This window comes from Poeciliopsis prolifica, unplaced genomic scaffold (genome assembly GCF_027474105.1).
Source record: "Poeciliopsis prolifica strain line A6 unplaced genomic scaffold, Auburn_PproV2 SCAFFOLD037, whole genome shotgun sequence".
Taxonomy (NCBI): domain Eukaryota; kingdom Metazoa; phylum Chordata; class Actinopteri; order Cyprinodontiformes; family Poeciliidae; genus Poeciliopsis; species Poeciliopsis prolifica.
The window spans coordinates 1,250,001-1,272,196 of record NW_026562412.1 but is presented as its reverse complement, the minus strand read 5'-3'; the positions used below and the strand labels follow the sequence as shown (position 1 = coordinate 1,272,196).

Below are 22,196 nucleotides of genomic sequence, written 5' to 3'. Positions count from 1 at the left end.
AGTTTAGTTTCATGGTTTAGTTTTATAGTTTAGTTTCATGGTTTAGTTTCATGGTTTAGTTCTATGGTTTAGTTTCATGGTTTGTTTTAGTTTCATGGTTTAGTTTTATAGTTTAGTTTCGTGGTTTAGTTTTATAGTTTAGTTTCATGGTTTAGTTTTATAGTTTAGTTTCATGGTTTAGTTTTATAGTTTAGTTTCATGGTTTAGTTTCATGGATTAGTTTTATAGTTCAGTTTCATGGTTTAGTTTATAGTTTAGTTTCATGGTTTAGTTTATAGTTTAGTTTCATGGTTTAGTTTTATAGTTTAGTTTCATGGTTTAGTTTTAGTTTAGTTTCATGGTTTAGTTTTATAGTTTAGTTTCATGGTTTAGTTTTATGGTTTAGTTTTAAAGTTTAGTTTCATGGTTTAGTTTATAGTTTAGTTTCATGGTTTAGTTTATAGTTTAGTTTCATGGTTTAGTTTCATGGTTTAGTTTTAGTTTAGTTTCATGGTTTAGTTTATAGTTTAGTTTCATGGTTTAGTTTTATGGTTTAGTTTCATGGTTTAGTTTTAAAGTTTAGTTTCATGGTTTAGTTTATAGTTTAGTTTCATGGTTTAGTTTTATAGTTTAGTTTCATGGTTTAGTTTTATAGTTTAGTTTCATGGTTTAGTTTCATGGTTTAAACTAAACTGTTTCCAATTGAGGTTTAGTTTCATGGTTTAGTTTTATAGTTTAGTTTCATGGTTTAGTTTTATAGTTTAGTTTCATGGTTTAGTTTCATGGTTTAGTTCTATGGTTTAGTTTCATGGTTTAGTTTCATGGTTTAGTTTTATAGTTTAGTTTCATGGTTTAGTTTTATAGTTTAGTTTCATGGTTTAGTTTCATGGTTTAGTTTTATAGTTTAGTTTCATGGTTTAGTTTTATAGTTTAGTTTCATGGTTTAGTTTTATAGTTTAGTTTCGTGGTTTAGTTTTATAGTTTAGTTTCATGGTTTAGTTTTATAGTTTAGTTTTATGGTTTAGTTTTATAGTTTAGTTTCATGGTTTAGTTTTATAGTTTAGTTTCATGGTTTAGTTTTATAGTTTAGTTTCATGGTTTAGTTTTATAGTTTAGTTTCATGGTTTAGTTTTTATAGTTTAGTTTCATGGTTTAGTTTTATAGTTTAGTTTCATGGTTTAGTTTTATAGTTTAGTTTCATGGTTTAGTTTCATGGTTTAGTTCTATGGTTTAGTTTCATGGTTTAGTTTCATGGTTTAGTTTTATAGTTTAGTTTCATGGTTTAGTTTTATAGTTTAGTTTCATGGTTTAGTTTCATGGTTTAGTTTTATAGTTTAGTTTCATGGTTTAGTTTTATAGTTTAGTTTCATGGTTTAGTTTTATAGTTTAGTTTCGTGGTTTAGTTTTATAGTTTAGTTTCATGGTTTAGTTTTATAGTTTAGTTTTATGGTTTAGTTTTATAGTTTAGTTTCATGGTTTAGTTTTATAGTTTAGTTTCATGGTTTAGTTTTATAGTTTAGTTTCATGGTTTAGTTTTATAGTTTAGTTTCATGGTTTAGTTTTAGTTTAGTTTCACTGATGTGAAAAAGTACAACAGTTTTACTCGGTGGCCATTAACTCAAAACGTCCCAGGCAGCAGTGAATTGTGGGTAATACACTTCACCAGAGAGGAGGCTTAGCCAAAGTATGGATCCAAGATGCAAAGGGGTCGGATCTAACGACCACTCAGCAGAACCGGGTCAGAACCTGGTAGACGGGACCGACCAGAACAGGAAGTTGGTTTTAATTTGAAGGGCTGAAGAGGAGAGCAGGGCGAGTTAATATTATTTATGAATATGTAATATGGTGAATGAAGTAACAACTTCCTGCTTTGCTGACAAAATGTCATCAGATCAAAACTTTAATCTATTGGTAGAAATATAAAGTAGATTCATATTTAATTAAATCCTTTGATTTTGTTTCATATTCAACTGTTTAAGATGAAAACGGAAACGAGTCAACTCCAATATTTGAGGGCTTTTACTTTGAAATCTGCAGCAGGAAGTAGGTTTCTGTCGTTGGCTGCAGCTTCACTCCGGTCATGCCCGCCGAGCGGTGAGGATTACCGTGCGGGAGAAGCGCCTGCAAGGACCGAGGACCGGGACCGGACCGGACCGGACCGAGCCTAACTGGACCGCTGCACGACAGGAGGACCGGGGGACATGTCCACTGGGACGTCATCTGGTTTTCTATAAAGGCGCAGGAAGCAGAGGTTCTGACAGGATCAGCCTCGGAGGAGGAGAGAAGATCCAGAACCGGCTCCCTGAACACGTTCACTCCAAAAAGAGTCAAAACAGGAGAATCACTGGTGGATTCACTGGTGGATTTCCGTGACTAATTAATAAGCAGCTCATTCTGTCCGGTCCAGTGGAATAATGTGATTTATTACCATCACCTGGAATCATGTCTCCTGCTGGAAATATCCCACTTTCACCTGGACGAGGCTGAGAGAAGAAGAAGAACAAGAAGAACTGAAAGAGGGAAGAAACGAAGCTGGAGGTTCGGAGAATCTGCACTTCTGGTGTCGGATGGTTTTTCTCTCGCTGCGGGGATGGAGGGATGAATCCGGGAGAGAAGAGGACGAGGAAGAGCGAGAAGGAGAGAGGAGGATGTAGGTGCTGGACGCGCCCAGTGGAGGAACCGGAGGAATTTATACCTGGAGGATTTTTACCTCGGAAAGATTTTATTCTCTGGAGCCTCTGAGGAGAAACAGCAGGATGGGATTAGGAGGAATAACTGAATAAACACCAGGAGAGAAGAGGAGAGGAGAGGAGAGAGGTAGATCGATCTATCTATCTATCTATCTATCTATCTATCTATCTATCTATCTATCTATCTATCTATCTATCTATCTATCTATCTATCTATCTATCTATCTATCTATCTCCAATATTTATTGATTCTTCATTGAGTTTGGATGCAGATGCCGGGCGGGTGTTTAATATAGATATAGATATAGATATAGATATATCTTTGCAAGGTCAGGACTGTCTGCTGCTTCCGGCTCACTGTCAGCTTCAGTGTGCGCGTGCATGTGCGCGCGCCGTGGTTGGGAGTGCGCGCTGCGCTGCGGCTCCAGCTGTCCAGGTTGTGCTGCGGTTTGTCAAAGTGCACAAACGCAAAAACTACACGCCCCTCTTCCCCCTCCGCTGCGCCTCTGTTTGCGCCTGCAGGCTGCGGCTACGTGGCGGGAAAGCCGCAAACCTTTCTGACTGCACGGAGGTTTGCGCAGCCAGAAAGGTTCCGCAAACCAGCACAGACAACTGTGTTGTCGACGTCATGTAGCTCTTGTAAATGAGGAGTGTGTGTGTGTCTCTGTGTGTGTGTGTGTGTGTGTGTGTGTGTGTGGGTGTGTGGGTGTGTGTGTGTGTGTGTGTGTATCTCTGTGTGTGTGTGTGTGTGTCTCTCTGTGTGTGTGTGTGTGTGTCTCTGTGTGTGTGTGTGTGTGTGTCTGTGTGTGTGTGTGTGTGTGTGTGTGTGTGTGTGTGTGTGTGTGTGTGTGTGTGTGTGTGTGTCTCGGCTTGGTGCACATTCAGCTGGACTCAGATGTTCTTGCGCATCATTTAGATGATAAATTGCAGTAAATCCAAACTGTCTTTGGTTTTTTATCCTCATATTTTCACGAGCCTCAGAATTTGCTCAGCTCTCACCTGGTTTATGTAAGTTGGAGCAGAAACAGAAAGATGATGCGTTCAGAGCTTTGCAGGCAGGTTGTGTGTGAAACACTTTGCCTGCTGCTGGATCAGTTCATGTTTGTCTAATTCTACACATTTTCCCTCCAAGTCAGACAGAAATAGAGAAGCTCAGATATTTTATTCTGTTCTTCTTCTTCCTTTCAGGCTCCAAAGCCGTAGAACCAGAACCATCAGTGATAGAACCTTGCACTGCTAAAGGAACACTTTGTTTTGTAGATATTTACTGTGGAAACCTGAACTGTGGACACTGGTCTTGGTAAGGAAATGATCCCACAGAGGATTTATTTCATTGTTTCATTTTAATGTACAGCACACCAATAAAAACAATCATTTTATCCAACCTCTGAAAAGTCTTTAACTGGAACATCTGCAGACATCTGGAAAGTCTTTTCCTGTCTGTCCCCAGGCTCCATCGCTGCTGTGTTGGAATTTCACCGTTTTCACCGGAACAGTAGTTTGCACTGATTGATCAAGGCAATAAATTTGTGCACACGAGTCCCTCATGCTGTTGCTAATGGCCTGTGAATATGGCGGCATTATGCAAATGCATCCTGTGCTCTAGAAACTGAACGAGAAGCTGGTGATTTTAGTTGTGTTCATCGTCTCATACTTACTGCCTTAATGTCATCAGGTTAGGAGTGACTGTCAGTGGATTCCAGCTTCAGATCTCAGATAGAAGAGCTAACAGGCTCCAGCAGCAGCTCTTCATGCTCTGGTCAGAAATATGATTTGTTTTTTTTTTCTTTGTGTTCGTTCAGGCTACGAATTAAATGCGACTGCAATCAATCTTCTGTATGAACGGTTTTCAGTTCCAAAGTGATCCGCAGAACAAGTAGCTGCAGCGATCTCTACACCAGAAAAGATGGCCGCCGCACCGATCTGAACAGCTGTAAATATGGCCGCCGCACTGATCTGAACACAGCTGTAAATATGGCCGCCGCACTGATCTTAAAACAGCTGTAAATATGGCCGCCGCACTGATCTTAAAACAGCTGTAAATATGGCCGCCGCACTGATCTTAAAACAGCTGTAAATATGGCCGCCGCACTGATCTTAAAACAGCTGTAAATATGGCCGCCGGTGTCTCTGAGTGGAAGTTAAAGTTTCTCAGAGTGACCACACGGTCAGCAGACGAGGAAGATCATTAAAAGCTAAGAGCTAACAGCAACGTTGGAGCACTGACTGCAGCTTCTGACCCGGTTCTGACCCGGTTCTAATCCGGTTCTGACCTGGTTCTGACCCGGTTCTGTTTGGACGTGGAATCGGACCAGGTGTGGTGGGGTTGGGATGTGATGCGTTCACTGACTCAGACTGATTTCACCACTTCATTATTATCACTTGCATCGTTTTGGTCCAGATCCACTATCCGGGTTCTTCTGCTGCTGAACTGTGACGCATGTTGGATAAATGCGATGCGTCCCTTCAGACTGCAGTGGCTTTGGAAACTATCAGATATAATTTAGTTCACATATGGATGCAGCTCAATGGGGTTTGGATCGGAACCGGGCCGATCAGTGGTGAAAAAGTTGACTTGATGTTGGACAATCAAACAGAAATCAAACAAAATGTTCATTTCTTTTCCACCACATTTCAAGATGTGGCCTGAGCTTTTGGTTTGTTTTTAACAGTGAACATCAAGATATGTTTGGGAGATAGACGCAGACGGAGCGGCTCTTCAGCTCACACTCGCCTCGCTTCGCAGGAGAAATGGTTTCTCTCAGAAGAGAAATCATAAACTCTGACGCCTCCATCTTGTTTCATCTGGTGAAGAAGGAAGTTACTCTCAGCATCTTCAGGGGAGATGCTGAGAGCATCTCCCCTTCAACACACCAATAGAAATGAACGGATTTCTCACATTTAAAGAATAAACAGGAATAAAAATGTCAAGACAGTTTTAACAATCCTCCCTATGAAAAATCAGATTTTGGGAGAAAAGCTGCCGGAGATGTTCGGGAGTTATCCACACAGTTATTTTTATTGTTTCCAGCTTGTTAGTGATGTTGGAAATATGGTCAAATGTTTTTCTGCAATGTCAGTTTGAGTCACAAGAGGAAACTTGATAACTTCTAACTTAAAATGTAACAATTTGCCAGCACTGGTGCTATTACAATGACTTTATGTCATTACAATGACATAATACTGTCAGAGAGTTCATCTATTTTTTATAATTAGAGCCAGTAGAGAAGAATTAACATAGAAGCAGAAATTGTTTGATTTGTTTCTTAGAAATGGAAACTAAAGTTTTCCACACTAAAGGTTCTATAATCCTGCAGAAGGTCCGACGCTCTCCTCTGGTCCGGTGATCTGGTTTTCCAGAACGTTCCTATAAAACCTCCCTGCAGTGAAATCATCTGAGCTGCTCTGCTTCCAAAAGATGAACAGAAAACAAGTTTTTATTTTAATAAAATGAAAGAACATTGTGGAAAGTGATCTGGCATCTGAAATCTCCCAGAAATATTCGGAGATTATTGCTAAAGTTTTGTCAGATATTATTGTAAATAAAAATCCAAAAGCCACAAATTAGGATGTTTTCCTTTTTATGACTTATTAATTAATCCACTTTAAAGGCATATTCTAGGAAACCCACTGCTGCAGGTTCAAGTCTTACAAATCAATGAGATTCAGATGAATGTTGTTGTTATGTTAAACTAGTGAACCCAGATCGTGTTGGTGCCATCAAGTTACTCTAAATAAGTAGCTTAGTGTGGCTGAGGCAGGATTAGTCGCTGGCTGACTGAACTAGTTGGGATCATGACTGAATCTGTAATTAAAGCCAACAGATTTTCTTCCTGTTGCTGCTGAATCGTCTCAGAAACTCAACGAAGGTTCATTTAAATTGGACCTGAAAGATCCTCGATTCACAGCCCTGGATGGAGGAGGAAGCTCTGACAGCGCACGCGTGTGTGTGTGTGTGTTTCTCTGTGTGTGTGTTTTCTGTGTGTGTGTGTGTGTGTTTCTGTGTGTGTGTGTGTGGGTGTGTGTGTTTCTGTGTGTGTGTGTGTGTGTGTGCATGTGTGTTTCTGTGTGTGTGTGTGTGTGTGTGTGTGTGTGTGTGTGTGTGTGTGTGTGTGTGTGTGTGCAGGGAGGAGTGTGTGACATGACAGATGTAAGACATGTTGGGTGATAATGATCTCTGCTCAGCAGATAAGAAATGTGTGAATGTGACATTTGGCTTCATGCCGACAATAACTTCCATCTGTTGCTGTTTCTTATCCTGGTTCTTGATGCTCCGGTCTGGTTCTGGTACCGGGTCCAACTGGACTTGACTTGCAGGTTGTCACCTGATGGCTGCAGCTTCACCTGCAGGACAGTTTGCTGGTGGTTGATGTTCTGTTGGGTGTTTCTGTCGGGCTCCTGGGAGGGAAAGGTTCTCGCTGTGGTTCTCGCTGTGGTTCTCGTGTGGTTCTCGTGTGGTTCTCGTGTGGTTCTCACTGCGGTTCTCGCTGTGGTTCTCACTGTGGTTCTCGTGTGGTTCTCACTTTGGTTCTCACTGCGGTTCTCGCTGTGGTTCTCGTGTGGTTCTCGTGTGGTTCACTGCGGTTCTCGCTGTGGTTCTCACTGTGGTTCTCGTGTGGTTCTCGTGTGGTTCTCACTGCGGTTCTCGCTGTGGTTCTCGTGTGGTTCTCGTGTGGTTCTCACTGCGGTTCTCGCTGTGGTTCTCACTGTGGTTCTCGTGTGGTTCTCGCTGTGGTTCTCACTGTGGTTCTCACTGTGGTTCTCGCTGTGGTTCTCGCTGTGGTTCTCACTGTGGTTCTCACTGTGGTTCTCGCTGTGGTTCTCACTGCGGTTCTCTCTGTGGTTCTCACTGCGGTTCTCGCTGTGGTTCTCGCTGTGGTTCTCACTGTGGTTCTCGCTGTGGTTCTCACTGCGGTTCTCTCTGTGGTTCTCGTGTGGTTCTCTCTGTGGTTCTCACTGTGGTTCTCGTTGCAGTTCTCACTGCGGTTCTCGCTGTGGTTCTTGCTGCAATTGTTGCTGCGGTTCTCATGTGGTTCTCACTGCGGTTCTCGCTGTGGTTCTCACCGCGGTTCTCTCTGTGGTTCTCGTGTGGTTCTCTCTGTGGTTCTCGTTGCGGTTCTCGTGTGGTTCTCGCTGTGGTTCTTGCTGTGGTTCTCACTGCGGTTCTCACCGCGGTTCTCTGTGGTTCTCGTGTGGTTCTCGTGTGGTTCTCTCTGTGGTTCTCGTTGCGGTTCTTGCTGTGGTTCTCGTTGCGGTTCTCATGTGGTTCTCGCTGTGGTTCTCACCGCGGTTCTCTCTGTGGTTCTCGTGTGGTTCTCTCTGTGGTTCTCGTTGCGGTTCTCGTGTGGTTCTCTCTGTGGTTCTCGTTGCGGTTCTCGTGTGGTTCTCTCTGTGGTTCTCGTTGCGGTTCTTGCTGTGGTTCTCGTTGCGGTTCTCGTGTGGTTCTCGCTGTGGTTCTTGCTGTGGTTCTCAATGCGGTTCTCACCGCGGTTCTCTCTGTGGTTCTTGCTGTGGTTCTCACTGCGGTTCTCACCGCGGTTCTCTCTGTGGTTCTCGTGTGGTTCTCTCTGTGGTTCTCGTTGCGGTTCTCAAGTGGTTCTCGCTGTGGTTCTCACTGCGGTTCTCTCTGTGGTTCTCGTGTGGTTCTCGTGTGGTTCTCTCTGTGGTTCTCGTTGCGGTTCTTGCTGTGGTTCTCGTTGCGGTTCTCGTGTGGTTCTCGCTGTGGTTCTCACCGCGGTTCTCTCTGTGGTTCTCGTGTGGTTCTCTCTGTGGTTCTCGTTGCGGTTCTTGCTGTGGTTCTCGTTGCGGTTCTCGTGTGGTTCTCGCTGTGGTTCTCGCTGTGGTTCTGCACACACACAGCTTAGACACGACTCTACAGCACCAGGCTGAAGCTCTTAAGTCTCTTCATATGGAAACTCGCTCTGCTGCTTTTTTGCCTGCTTCATGTTGTCAGACAGGTCCTGGTTCTAAATGCTAAAATATTTTTCTCACCAGCAGATTCTTTTTAGACAAAGGTCAAACGTTCTGTTGTATTTAAGAAGTTAACAGAATATGTCTTCATTGTTCAGTTGAGATCAATTCTGCCTCATGAGACTGAATATAACATTGTGGATGAATTCATGCATGTAGCTCAGGACTCCCCTGGTGGCGATCTTCCTCCTGCAGAGAGAAACTGACAGATCTGCTGAGTTTGTGTAACTGCAGCTGCCTGAGCAGCAACGTGAAGCATCCTGACATCATGTTTCCATGTTTCCTGCTGGCCTGTTTGGATGTTGACACATCGTGCTGCAGGATGCATGGAAGGCTGAGAGTCCTGAAACAATCCACCGAAACGTCCCAGAAAACTGTCACATTTCTTCAGTCCAGAGATCAGAACCAGACGCTCAGACAGCCGAGGCCATCGCAGCTGGACTCGCCCATAAATCAGACATCAGAAATGAAACAACTGGCTCCTTCTGTTTTAATGCAGATCTTCATTCAATACTGGTGACTGAGTGAAGGAATTTAGTAGGGATGTTAGCAGTGATGTTAGCAGTGGTGTTAGCTGTGATGTTAGCAGTGATGTTAGCAGTGATGTTAGCAGTGGTGTTAGCAGTGTTAGCAGTGGTGTTACCTGTGACGTTAGCAGTGATGTTAGCAGTGGTGTTAGCTGTGATGTTAGCAGTGATGTTAGCAGTGATGTTAGCAGTGATGTTAGCAGTGGTGTTAGCTGTGATGTTAGCAGTGATGTTAGCAGTGATGTTAGCAGTGGTGTTAGCAGTGGTGTTAGCAGTGGTGTTAGCTGTGATGTTAGCAGTGATGTTAGCAGTGGTGTTAGCTGTGATGTTAGCAGTGATGTTAGCAGTGGTGTTAGCAGTGGTGTTAGCAGTGATGTTAGCAGTGATGTTAGCAGTAGTGTTAGCAGTGGTGTTAGCAGTGATGTTAGCAGTGGTGTTAGTGGCTCCTTCTGTTTTAATGCAGATCTTCATTCAATACTGGTGACTGAGTGAAGGAATTTAGTAGGGATGTTAGCAGTGATGTTAGCAGTGGTGTTAGCTGTGATGTTAGCAGTGATGTTAGCAGTGATGTTAGCAGTGGTGTTAGCAGTGGTGTTAGCAGTGGTGTTAGCTGTGATGTTAGCAGTGATGTTAGCAGTGGTGTTAGCTGTGATGTTAGCAGTGATGTTAGCAGTGGTGTTAGCAGTGGTGTTAGCAGTGATGTTAGCAGTGATGTTAGCAGTAGTGTTAGCAGTGGTGTTAGCAGTGATGTTAGCAGTGGTGTTAGCAGTGGTGTTAGCTGTGATGTTAGCAGTGATGTTAGCAGTGATGTTAGCAGTGGTGTTAGCTGTGATGTTAGCAGTGATGTTAGCAGTGGTGTTAGCAGTGGTGTTAGCAGTGATGTTAGCAGTGGTTAGCAGTGGTGTTAGATGTGTTGTTAGCAGTGGTGTTAGCAGTAATGTTAGCAGTGGTGTTAGCTGTGATTTTAGCAGTGATGTTAGCAGTGATGTTAGCAGTGGTGTTAGCAGTGGTGTTAGCAGTGATGTTAGCAGTGGTGTTAGCAGTGGTGTTAGCTGTGATGTTAGCAGTGATGTTAGCAGTGGTGTTAGCTGTGATGTTAGCAGTGATGTTAGCAGTGGTGTTAGCAGTGGTGTTAGCAGTGATGTTAGCAGTGATGTTAGCAGTGGTGTTAGCAGGTGTTAGCAGTGATGTTAGCAGTGGTGTTAGCAGTGGTGTTAGCAGTGATGTTAGCAGTGATGTTAGCAGTGGTGTTAGCAGTGGTGTTAGCAGTGATGTTAGCAGTGATGTTAGCAGTGGTGTTAGCAGTGGTGTTAGATGTGTTGTTAGCAGTGGTGTTAGCAGTAATGTTAGCAGTGGTGTTAGCTGTGATTTTAGCAGTGATGTTAGCAGTGGTGTTAGCAGTGGTGTTAGCAGTGATGTTAGCAGTGGTGTTAGCAGTGGTGTTAGCTGTGATGTTAGCAGTGATGTTAGCAGTGGTGTTAGCTGTGGTGTTAGCAGTGGTGTTAGCAGTGATGTTAGCAGTGGTGTTAGCTGTGATGTTAGCAGTGATGTTAGCAGTGATGTTAGCTGTGATTTTAGCAGTGATGTTAGCAGTGATGTTAGCAGTGGTGTTAGCTGTGATGTTAGCAGTGGTGTTAGCTGTGATTTTAGCAGTGATGTTAGCAGTGATGTTAGCAGTGGTGTTAGCTGTGATGTTAGCAGTGATGTTAGCTGTGATGTTAGCAGTGGTGTTAGCAGTGGTGTTAGCAGTGATGTTAGCAGTGGTGTTAGCAGTGGTGTTAGCTGTGATGTTAGCAGTGATGTTAGCAGTGATGTTAGCAGTGGTGTTAGCTGTGATGTTAGCAGTGATGTTAGCAGTGGTGTTAGCAGTGGTGTTAGCTGTGATGTTAGCAGTGATGTTAGCAGTGATGTTAGCAGTGGTGTTAGCTGTGATGTTAGCAGTGGTGTTAGCAGTGATGTTAGCAGTGATGTTAGCAGTGGTGTTAGCAGTGGTGTTAGCTGTGATGTTAGCAGTGATGTTAGCAGTGGTGTTAGCTGTGATGTTAGCAGTGGTGTTAGCAGTGATGTTAGCAGTGGTGTTAGCTGTGATTTTAGCAGTGATGTTAGCAGTGATGTTAGCAGTGGTGTTAGCTGTGATGTTAGCAGTGATGTTAGCAGTGATGTTAGCAGTGGTGTTAGCAGTGATGTTAGCAGTGGTGTTAGCATTGATGTTAGCAGTGATGTTAGCAGTGATGTTAGCAGTGGTGTTAGCAGTGGTGTTAGCTGTGATGTTAGCAGTGATGTTAGCTGTGATGTTAGCTGTGTTGCAGCGTTGGGTGCAGCAGCACGGTGTTGGTTTTTTGTGCTTTAGGGCAGCAACTCTGACTGGATTAAATGTTGTATTTAATTATGCAGCCTGGGATCAGTGTACCGCAGATCAAACTAGATCCATGCCAACAATAGCTGCATTTAGCCTAGCTGTTTAGTGCATCCATCTGTTCACACTCAGATTAGCAGCAGGCAGCAGAACACCTACATGCCGGGATGTTCACACTTCCTGCTTCACATCGGTCATAAACATTTCATTTCATTTGGCTTTCTGAAGGTTAACAGAAGTTTTAAAGGATTGAAGATTTTTATTCCTGATTCCAGTTCTGATCATAAAAACCATAACAGATTGAAAACCTTTTTACATTTTGCTAAATTACAACCACAAAACCTGAAGATATCTTTATCAACACAAAATAATTTATCTGAGTGGAAGAAAAATTAGAAACGGTGACAACAAACAAATATTTCTCTTTTTCACTGTTGATCACGTTGGACAGGAAGAACTGGACATTTCAAGATTTGCCACACGTTCTCAGCTGGATTTCGGCCTTTGACTAGGCCGTTCTACCCCATGGATCTTCTTTGATCTAAAACCAACTGGTTCTCTGCTGGGAGCTGACCTTTGACCCCAGTCTCCTGCAGCCTCTGACTGATTTAGCTCTGCCTATTTTCAGAAACGTCCCCACAGTATGATGCTGACAGCGCCGTGTTTCACAGCATGTCAGTTTTGTTTATCAGTTATAAATGATCACAGAGTTTCAGATGAAAAAGAAAATCCTCAGTTTAGTTTCAGAGGTTAAAGGAGTTAGTGTTGCTTTCTGATAGGTTTTATTTGATTTTTTTTATTTATGTATTTCTCTTAAATAATCTTTTGTGTCTTCATTATTTTTGTGACCAGTAAAGTTCTGGTCTCATCTGAACAGAGCAGCAGAACTTTTTATAACCTGTAATGAGTTACAGTTGATTTGAGGTCTGTTTGTGTTTAAGCTTCTCCTCAAGCCCCTCCCTCACCTGTTGCTGACTTCCTCCATGATGCTTTTTGTTCTTTATTTTTCTCTCTGGCTTTCTCTCTGGCTTTTGAAAGACTCTATGAATGTTTCAAACATTTAAATCATGAAACACTTTTTGCTTTTGGTTAAACTTCCTCCATCTGCTCAGTGAACAGAAATGACTTTCAAATATCTGCTGCCTCTTCGCCAGTTTTATAGCAACTCTACAAAAGCAGCAGCCAGTTAAATGCAGATATTGGCTGAATATTTCTGTATTTATTTGCTATTTTTATTTATTTTTGAAAGCCTTTCCATTTGGCATTAACCTGAACTCTGCAAGCTGTGAGCCAGCAGCAAATGTCTTTCTGCATATGGCAGAGGAACCGAAATGGACACTTAGAAGATGCAACACAAATCACTTGATCTTTTTCCATTAACAGTTCAGTTACTTTTATTGATGCTCTGAAAGTTTGTTTTTCATAAATGTTAGCCAGCCTGTCCTGCTGTACGTGGTTGGATGAGCTAATGTAGCAGTGGTGTGTTAAATGAGCTGTCAGTTTGTCAGTCAGGATGTTTCTGCCTCCCACTGAGCTGCACAAAGTCACATTATCATGCAGTGACAATCAAATGCAATTGGCAGCGAATGTGAAACAAACAATGAGCAGAGACTCTTTCAGTCTTCATGTTTTGGTCCTTGAAGGAAACAACGGTTGAAAATTAGACACAGAGAACATAGATCTGTCTTTATAGATGTGTTGAACAAATTGCCTGATGTGTATTTTGTGGTTTTTGTGCTTCAAGAGCTTTAAGAAGTAAATTATTCTGACCTCAACAGGAAAACATCAAGAAAATCTAAATTAATCAAGATTTGTACAGCAGCTTGTTACCGTAACGACACTTTGAACTGTGACATCATCAACGTTAGTCATCATGACTGTTAATCTGCACAATCTGGCCTCATCAGCAGAGGCTGTGAAGAAGAGGAGAGTTTCTCTGGAGTTTCTCCACATGCAGCAGGATGGTTAGCGGGTTAGCATGCTGCTGCAGCGGCTCTGCAAGACCGAAGAGCAAAGAAATGACTCAACCGTTTACCAGCCTCACCATGACTCAGCACATCCAGGAGCATGTGTTCGTCACAGCTGGACCCGCTGGCCCTGCAGCGGCCCGTTGGCCCGGCGGACCCACATCAATAGAACCTTACTTCTATTGATGTCAGAAACAGACTTAATAAATTATTGCAGCTTTTCATAAGCCACAGTAAATCAATTTTCAATAATCATTCATGTAGAAAAGATGAATTCAAATAAAGTTCAATTCCATTTTTAACTATCTTTAAAGTATTTTCAAGGTTTGACTCATTAAAAGAAATTTTGCAAATTTTCCAGGTGAAAATTAGAACATAATTCTGAGCAATAACATCTGAATTTCTTTGAGTTTTCTGCTTTTTTACTGAGGTTAATAAAGTAAAAGCAGATTTGGGTGCAACAAAGTCAACTTTTGGTTGATGTGGAGCTTACAATGAAAAAAATATCAGGTTATGAAATACAATAATTTCTGAATAGATTTTATTTTGTGATCATTTTGCCTTCATTAAAAACAGAAAGATGTCAAATTTGTATCATTATTGGATTGAAGTGTCACACAATCAGCTCAGGGCCACAACTGGCCCCCGCGCCGCATTTTGGACAAACCTGATCCAGGATACTGGGCCTCAGTGATCGACTGAGGTAGGAATAACCGGGTCTGGGTCTGGAACAGTATGAGGGTCCTTGTGTGATGCAGGGGTCCATCTCCGTCCTCCCCGTCCATCTCTGTCCTCTCCGTCCATCTCCGTCCAGCTGGGAACTTCATGGACTGGTTGATGTCACTGACCAGCCCTGAGTTGTGGGTCTACGTCCCTCCTGCAGTTTTCATCGATGCAGAATGTTTCCATCCATTTTCTTGTCCCTATTGGGGCCGGGAGGTGAGAGGGCGAGAGGCGGGGTCACCCTGGACAGGTCGCCAGTCTGTCGCAGGGCAGCAGAATGTTTCAGCTTCTGGATTTCCTCCCCCTACAGAGGAACATGATGAGTCACATCTCTAGTGTTTCAGGATTTAACCTCCAGATTCCACCTGTGCTTTGATTCAAATGGACTTTTACCTGTAAAGTGAAGAATTCAGACTCCATGACGACACACACAGGCCAGTGTGTGTGTGTGTGTGTGTGTGTGTGTGTGTGTGTGTGCGTGCGTGCGTGCGTGCGTGCGTGCGTGCGTGTGTGTGTGCGTGTGTGCGTGCATGCATGTGTGTGTGTGTGTGTGTGCGTGCGTGCGTGTGTGCGCGTGTGTGTGTGTGTGTGTGTGTGTGTGTGTGTGTGCGTGTGTGCGTGTGTGCGTGCGTGCGCGTGTGTGTGCGTGTGTGCGTGCATGCGTGTGTGCGCGTGTGTGTGTGTAGCTGATCTCAGGTGATGTTGAGCTTACGGACAACAAGCTGGTTGGCCTTAATCTCTTCCTGCATGTGTGCAGAGGCGTTGGACGTGTGGTGTGGCTCACCTTCACCACGCTCACTCACCCTGCATGATAAGCTGGTTAGAGACGCTTTGTCTCTCTGGACGCTCCAGTTGTGGAGCAGAAAAATCCTCTGGAAACATTTGAACCTGAAATATGCTATTAAAGGGGATCATCCTCATTTAGCCTGGACTCAGGGTTTGCTTTTGACGGGTTTTGTTTGGAAGGTTGTAAGAAATCACATTTTCACAGTTGTAACATTCAGCTGAGAGTCTGCAGCTCTCTGCATCACCTCCAGCTGCTGATGCAGCCTGGAAATGTCTCCTTCCTGACCAGAAGGTGAAGCTTGGTGTCTGGACAAACATCTGTCTCTTTACGGTCATCCTGTCTGGAACCGCTGTGGGAAACAAGCTGTAGAGGTTTTTATTGTAACTTTTGGTGAAATAAACAGAGAAATAAAAGCTGATAGATATGACACACAGACTCCTGTGTTCTAGTTGAGATAAATTCATTCAAATCATTTTTTTATCCACTGAATGTTTATGTAAGTTTCATGTGTTCAGTTATTACAACATGAATGTCTCATAACGGTGGGAGAAGGTCAGAGTTTAAATTGATATTAGTTATTTTAAATTGGACAGAAATGATTAGTCTGTCATTTTAAATGAAAGGAATTGAATATTCTCATTCATGAGTCTCTTTTTAAAGATTTGGACTATTTGCTTATTATAATAGACCCTTGAATGAAGCTTTGCTTGTTGTCATTTGATTATTTTATTGTGAAGGACTCTTCTTGCATCTTTAGCATGAAAGATAATCAGCACTGAGATTTCAGGCTCTGTGCCTGTTACTGTAATCTCCATTAATCTGCGTTTTCTCTATAATTCCTAATAATCAGAGCAGATTCTCGGCTCTCCTGGATGAATTGTCCTCCTGAATGTCTGTGTGTCAGAATCAGAGAGACGTGTTTGCTGTGAGATTGCTGTATTGCGGCAACATGTTGCTGAAACAGATCAACTTTGTTCTGGTTTGATTTCTGCTTGTTTCCTGACGTTGGTCCCTTCAGGAGGAAAAGCTCCGCAGTCTGACGGTGTGTGTGTTCGTTCCTCCTCAGCGTCTCTGTGCAGGTCTGTGTGATCATTATGCTGAGATCTGAAGCCATCTGGGTTGACTGGCTCATTTGCATATCTGGTGTTCACCAATATAAATATTCATGACCAGAGGCTGAGCTGGGATGAATATTCATTTCTCCTGGAGGCTGAAGCTGCAGAGGAGAGGCTGAGATTCTGATCTGCAGCCTCTCCTTCACGCTGGACCAGGATGTGATCGCTGTGGGCCTCCTGGTATTCCTACTGATGCACCATATGTATGCAGATGATTACATTTGCTTAAGTCACACAGTGACTGTATTTGCCAAAGTGTGCCTGCGAGACAGAGAGGCAGATGGAAACAGAAACAAACTCTCCTCGTCTTGGGACAGAAACATTTAAGGATGCTGAAACGACTGTTTTGAAGTGAGCGAGGAACTGTGGGCTAATTAGTCACGAAATGCAGCAAAGCATGAAAAGGCAGTCATAACATTTGTTAAATTATCAAACAACCAAAACTAAAATCCATAAATCCTAAACACATCTGGTTATCAGTTTCACTACATTGATACACAACCAAAGGTTTTCCAGGTAGACCCAACAGCAGGAAGTGGGCTACAGCGCAGGGCATTCTGGGTAAATACAACCACAACAAACATGCTAGCTTAGTGCTAGCTGGAAAAACAGATCATGGTTTTTATCCTAAAACAAATGAAAAATCCTCCAACACTAAACTCTGACGCCGATTGATTTATTATCATCATAAGCTCTAATTAATCTTTACCATTTAGGGATAAATGTTTCTTTGGTCATAATATTGTTGTGTGAATTTTATTTTGACAGAAAATGAAATGATAATTATCCCAGGATGTGTTTATGTATCAGCAACTCAACACAGGGCTGTTTGGATGCATTTCCTTTTCTAAACCGGGCATCAATATGTTGGACGGCAGCAACGTCTGACCGGTCAGATGGACTCACGTCTGACCGGTCAGATGGACTCACGTCTGACACTGATGCTAAGCAAAACAGAACGTATAGGTCAGTGAATGGAGGGATTGTTGTACTGAGTGTGTTTGCATGCAGAAGCGTTTGCTGGATTCGTAGTTGAAAAGTTGAGGTCTGGATCCATAAAGCAGAAATGCTGGAAAAGTAAATCCAGAAAAGACCCACATTGGCCACCATCTTGGCTGATGATGCTGGTTGTGTTGCTGTTTGTATCAGATTCTGTAAAAAGATCTGAAACTATTTTATTTGCTCTTCTACAGGTTGACGTCTTTCACTGGTCTCCATTTGTTAACAGAATCATCGTTACATCAGTTGACTGGATGCATTTAGGACACAAACCTCTTAAGATCCTTATAAATGTAATATTTCATGTAACCTGAGCAGCCATAGATATTCTGCATGTAGAGACTGTGAAGAATTTTAAATGAATTTCTTCTGAAAGACGATGCGTTGTGATTTCCAGCGTTGTCTTCTAGATGCAGAACATATTTTGAAGAACTATCTGGTGGCTCCACTGTTTTATTTTCACAAGAGAAAACTATTAACACTAAGTATGGCTCTCAGTGCTGCAGCAAACTGGAATCCAACATGGCTGCTGGCGAGTTCACACGGCACAAACCGATAAGGCACAAAGAAATGTGGATTAATGTCTGAATGTTGTTGCATTTTCATCACTTATGCAAATAGTTGAATCTGTGTGTTATCATTTTTATCAGCTTTTAGCACCAGAACCGTGAAGTGAAGAGACTCTTGAGACGCGATGGATCTCCTCTGCTCCTCCACTCAGCAGACAAGATTCCTCTGAACTCGTTCAGATATGTGAAGCTTTTTGAGCCCGTCTGGATTCAGATTCGGGTTCTGATGTTGGAGCGCATCACATTAAAATCATCTCTGTTATGCAGTCATTTAGCAGCTCCTTGACCACCTAATTTCATGCTTTGTGGTGAGGATCTCTGAGTTTTGATAGACCGGATCAGCGTACAGACGCACGCTGCACCACTTTTACATGCTTTCTGCTTCCAGAATGCGCCCACATCGCTGAGAGGAGAACAGAAAGAGAACAGCGCTGCGGCCCGCCCACACATCCAGGAGCATGTAGGATTTATGGATAATCTTTGCACCTCTGTGCAGCTGACAGCCAAAACCACAAGAACAGTTTCCAATTTATCTGTTTCTATTTGATGGGTGAGAAACTCTGGGAAGCTTTGAGGGAGCTGCTTTCCTCTTTTTCTCTCAAAAGCAACTTTTCAGCTTAAGATTCACAATGAGAACACAAGTTAAGAAACTGTCTAGTCACCAACATCCCAGATCAGGAGTTCAGTGATTTTCACATGCAGTTGGTCACAATCTGTTGTAAACAGGAAGCGGATCTGATGTCTAATGAGGTAATGAAAAGTTACAGTTTCAAAACTGTTCAAATGTTTCATCATTTCACTCCAGAAGAAAAACTATTTCCAGACAATTTATCTGGAATGAGTTGATCTTGAGCTGGTGGCCAAACGGTAGCCAGGTGAAAAGTGAGCAGGTGTGTCTGTGGGCTGCAGGACGAGGAAAACAAGTTCTGTTCATGACAGAGCAGAAGATGTTTCTGTTTTTGATAAAAGCACTTAATTAGATTTTGTTTCCGGCTTTTTGTAAATACTTTGAACCCATAATCTCGTACATCCTCATCTGTTTATCTCACTAGTTTATTAGAAATATTTGGGTGAGATCAAAACCCTCACATGGTTTTGTGTGGTGGTATTTTTTTCTGTTCGCTCACACACCTGGACACACCTGGACCCGCTCACACACCTGGACACACCTGGACACACCTGAACCCACTCACACACCTGGACACACTACTGGACCCGCAGCGCTTTAAAGAAAACACCAGGGGGTCGAACTGGAGCCTCCTTGAAGAATAGCCATGAATTATTCAGTTCATCAGATAAGAACACAAAGAGGGAATGAAAGAGAGACGGAGGGAGAAATGGAGCTGGAGGTGAGGAAAGACAGTCAGACAGACAGACGGACAGACAGGCCTGTGGGCTTTGTGCTGCATTAGCGCTGATAAAGTCTGAGAGATCGTCCTCCAGAGGTTTCACAGCTCGTCTCTAAAAAATCTGCAAGGAGGAAAAAAATCATTTCATAGGTGAAAATAAAAAGTTAAGATTCTTAGTGTCAGAGTCTTAGATATGAGCAATAAACCAGGCACCTTTAAAGTCAGCGTGTTTCTGTCTCTGGAGCCGAAATGAAACCTTTTATCCAGAGAAAATCCCAAACCCCGCTGAGCTGCAGGATCCCAGCAGCTTTCTGCCGAGATTCACCTTATCAGGTCCAAACGTGGCCCGGTTCTGCCCGGCTACTGATGCGGCGCCGCAGCATCAGCTGCAGTGGGCCAGACAATCCGGATGCTCCATGCAGCGCAATGAAACTTGGAACTACTTGGTGCAGTTTTACCAGCCACAGAGTGGCTGTAATCTGTTTCGCAGTGAGAATCTGCATGTTTACTGAAACAGACAGGAAACATGGAGCAGCTACATGCTAACTAGCTGCCATGTTGTCCACAGCACAGCCACTTCCTGTGCAGATGGTGAACCGGCTTCCAGAACCAACGTCTGCAGGGCTGCATTGCTCAGGTAGTTTTATGATTTTTTTCAACTGCAACACAAAAGAAAGGCCAGAGCAGAGCAGCAGAGACGCAGCTGCACCAGCCGATGCGGCGCATTTATGAGGCAGTGGCATCTTTTCATCTGAAACTCAACATGCTGCAAAACGACTTCTGGACCCGATTTGGACCCAGCCAGGCCACTTATTATCAGTTCTTCACAGTTTCATGTTGGGAAACAGGAAGGGGCGGAGTCAGCAGTCAGACCAATCCCTGTAATGGAACCATTGCTCTCTGCAAGTGAAGGGGGCGCTATAACAAAGACCTGAAAGAAGCAGGGCGGAGGACGAGGCTGGAAACTTCTTCACTGATTGAAGATGTTTAGAGAAATTCTTCTTTGATTGGTTGATTTGAGTGACAGGAAGTGGACTTTCCCGTGAGCAGCGGCGCGGTTTGCCGGCAGGACGTCAACGTTCAGGTGACGTCAAGAATCTCCACATTTGTGACTTGAATGTTCAGCTGGTAAACTAAGAAAAGGCTTTTAATACATTCTACAACAAAGGAGTGAATGTTAGTCTGCCAGTGGAAGGAAATAATTCAATATTTATTATAAATACATTTCAATGTGTCATAAAATAACAATGGAGGTTCAAAAGGGGAAGGAGAACAACACAATTTAGAGGTGAAAGTTAATTTAATGCAATGAAAAAACCAAAGGTGTGAAATATTTAACATGATTAAATAATTACAATAGTTACACTTTTCAAAGGGTAATTTTAACTTATAATCTGTCAGAAAGACTGTAAAGTTAATTTATCATCCTAATTATGATGGGAAATCTTCAGATCGTTAAAATGAGGAACTGAAGTAACCAACCGTAGATTAGTTGTTTATTTATGTTTCAACAACCAAAATCAATAAAGATTTTAAGAAAAGAAAGAAAAAATATACCATAGATAATTTGTCAATTTATATATTTATTATGTTTTAAATAAACATTTTTAAAACAGAGAGTTTAATAAAGGTTTTCATCCATCCATCCATTCATCCATCCATCCATCCATCCATCATCCATCCATCCATCCATCATCCATCCATCCATCCATCCATCCATCCATCCATCCATCATCATCCATCCATCATCCATCCATCATCCATCATCATCCATCCATCCATCATCATCCATCCATCATCCATCCATCATCCATCCATCCATCCATCATCATCCATCCATCATCATCCATCCATCCATCCATCCATCCATCCATCATCCATCCATCCATCCATCCATCATCCATCCATCCATCATCCATCCATCATCCATCATCATCCATCCATCCATCATCATCCATCCATCATCCATCCATCCATCCATCCATCATCCATCCATCCATCATCCATCCATCCATCATCATCCATCCATCCATCATCATCCATCCATCATCCATCCATCCATCCATCCATCCATCCATCATCCATCCATCCATCCATCATCCATCCATCCATCCATCCATCCATCATCCATCCATCCATCCATCCATCATCCATCCATCCATCATCCATCCATCATCCATCATCATCCATCCATCATCCATCCATCATCCATCCATCCATCATCATCCATCCATCATCATCCATCCATCCATCATCCATCATCATCCATCCATCCATCATCATCCATCATCCATCCATCCATCATCCATCCATCATCCATCATCATCCATCCATCCATCATCATCCATCATCATCCATCCATCCATCATCCATCCATCCATCATCCATCCATCATCCATCATCATCCATCCATCCATCCATCCATCCATCCATCATCATCCATCCATCATCATCCATCATCCATCATCCATCATCATCCATCCATCCATCATCCATCATCATCCATCCATCATCATCCATCATCCATCCATCCATCATCCATCATCATCCATCCATCCATCATCATCATCCATCCATCCATCCATCCATCATCCATCCATCCATCATCCATCCATCCATCCATCCATCCATCCATCCATCCATCATCCATCCATCATCATCATCATCATCCATCCATCATCCATCCATCATCCATCTATCATCCATCATCATCATCCATCCATCCATCCATCCATCCATCATCCATCCATCATCATCATCATCATCCATCCATCATCTTCATCATCATCCATCCATCCATCCATCCATCATCCATCATCATCCATCCATCCATCATCATCCATCCATCCATCATCATCCATCCATCATCATCCATCCATCATCCATCCATCCATCCATCATCATCCATCCATCCATCATCCATCATCCATCCATCCATCATCATCATCATCCATCCATCCATCATCATCATCCATCCATCCATCCATCCATCCATCCATCCATCATCCACCATCCATCCATCATCCATCCATCCATCCATCATCCATCCATCATCATCCATCTATCCATCATCCATCCATCCATCATCATCATCATCCATCCATCATCCATCCACCATCCATCATCCATCATCCATCCATCATCCATCCATCCATCATCCATCCA

The 22,196-nt window shown here is 42.9% G+C and overlaps 1 protein-coding gene across 2 annotated transcripts in view; it reads left to right on the top strand.

Annotated features, from left to right (window-relative positions):
- Window positions 1–2,335: 2,335 nt before the first annotated feature.
- lrfn5a (leucine rich repeat and fibronectin type III domain containing 5a) overlaps window positions 2,336–22,196 on the top strand; it is an 82,851-nt gene continuing 62,990 nt past the window's right edge. For both annotated transcript variants that reach the window (XM_055053362.1, XM_055053361.1), the window contains exon 1: window positions 2,336–2,796. The gene's annotated coding sequence lies outside the window, so the exon portion shown is untranslated. The remainder of the gene's footprint in view (window positions 2,797–22,196) is intronic.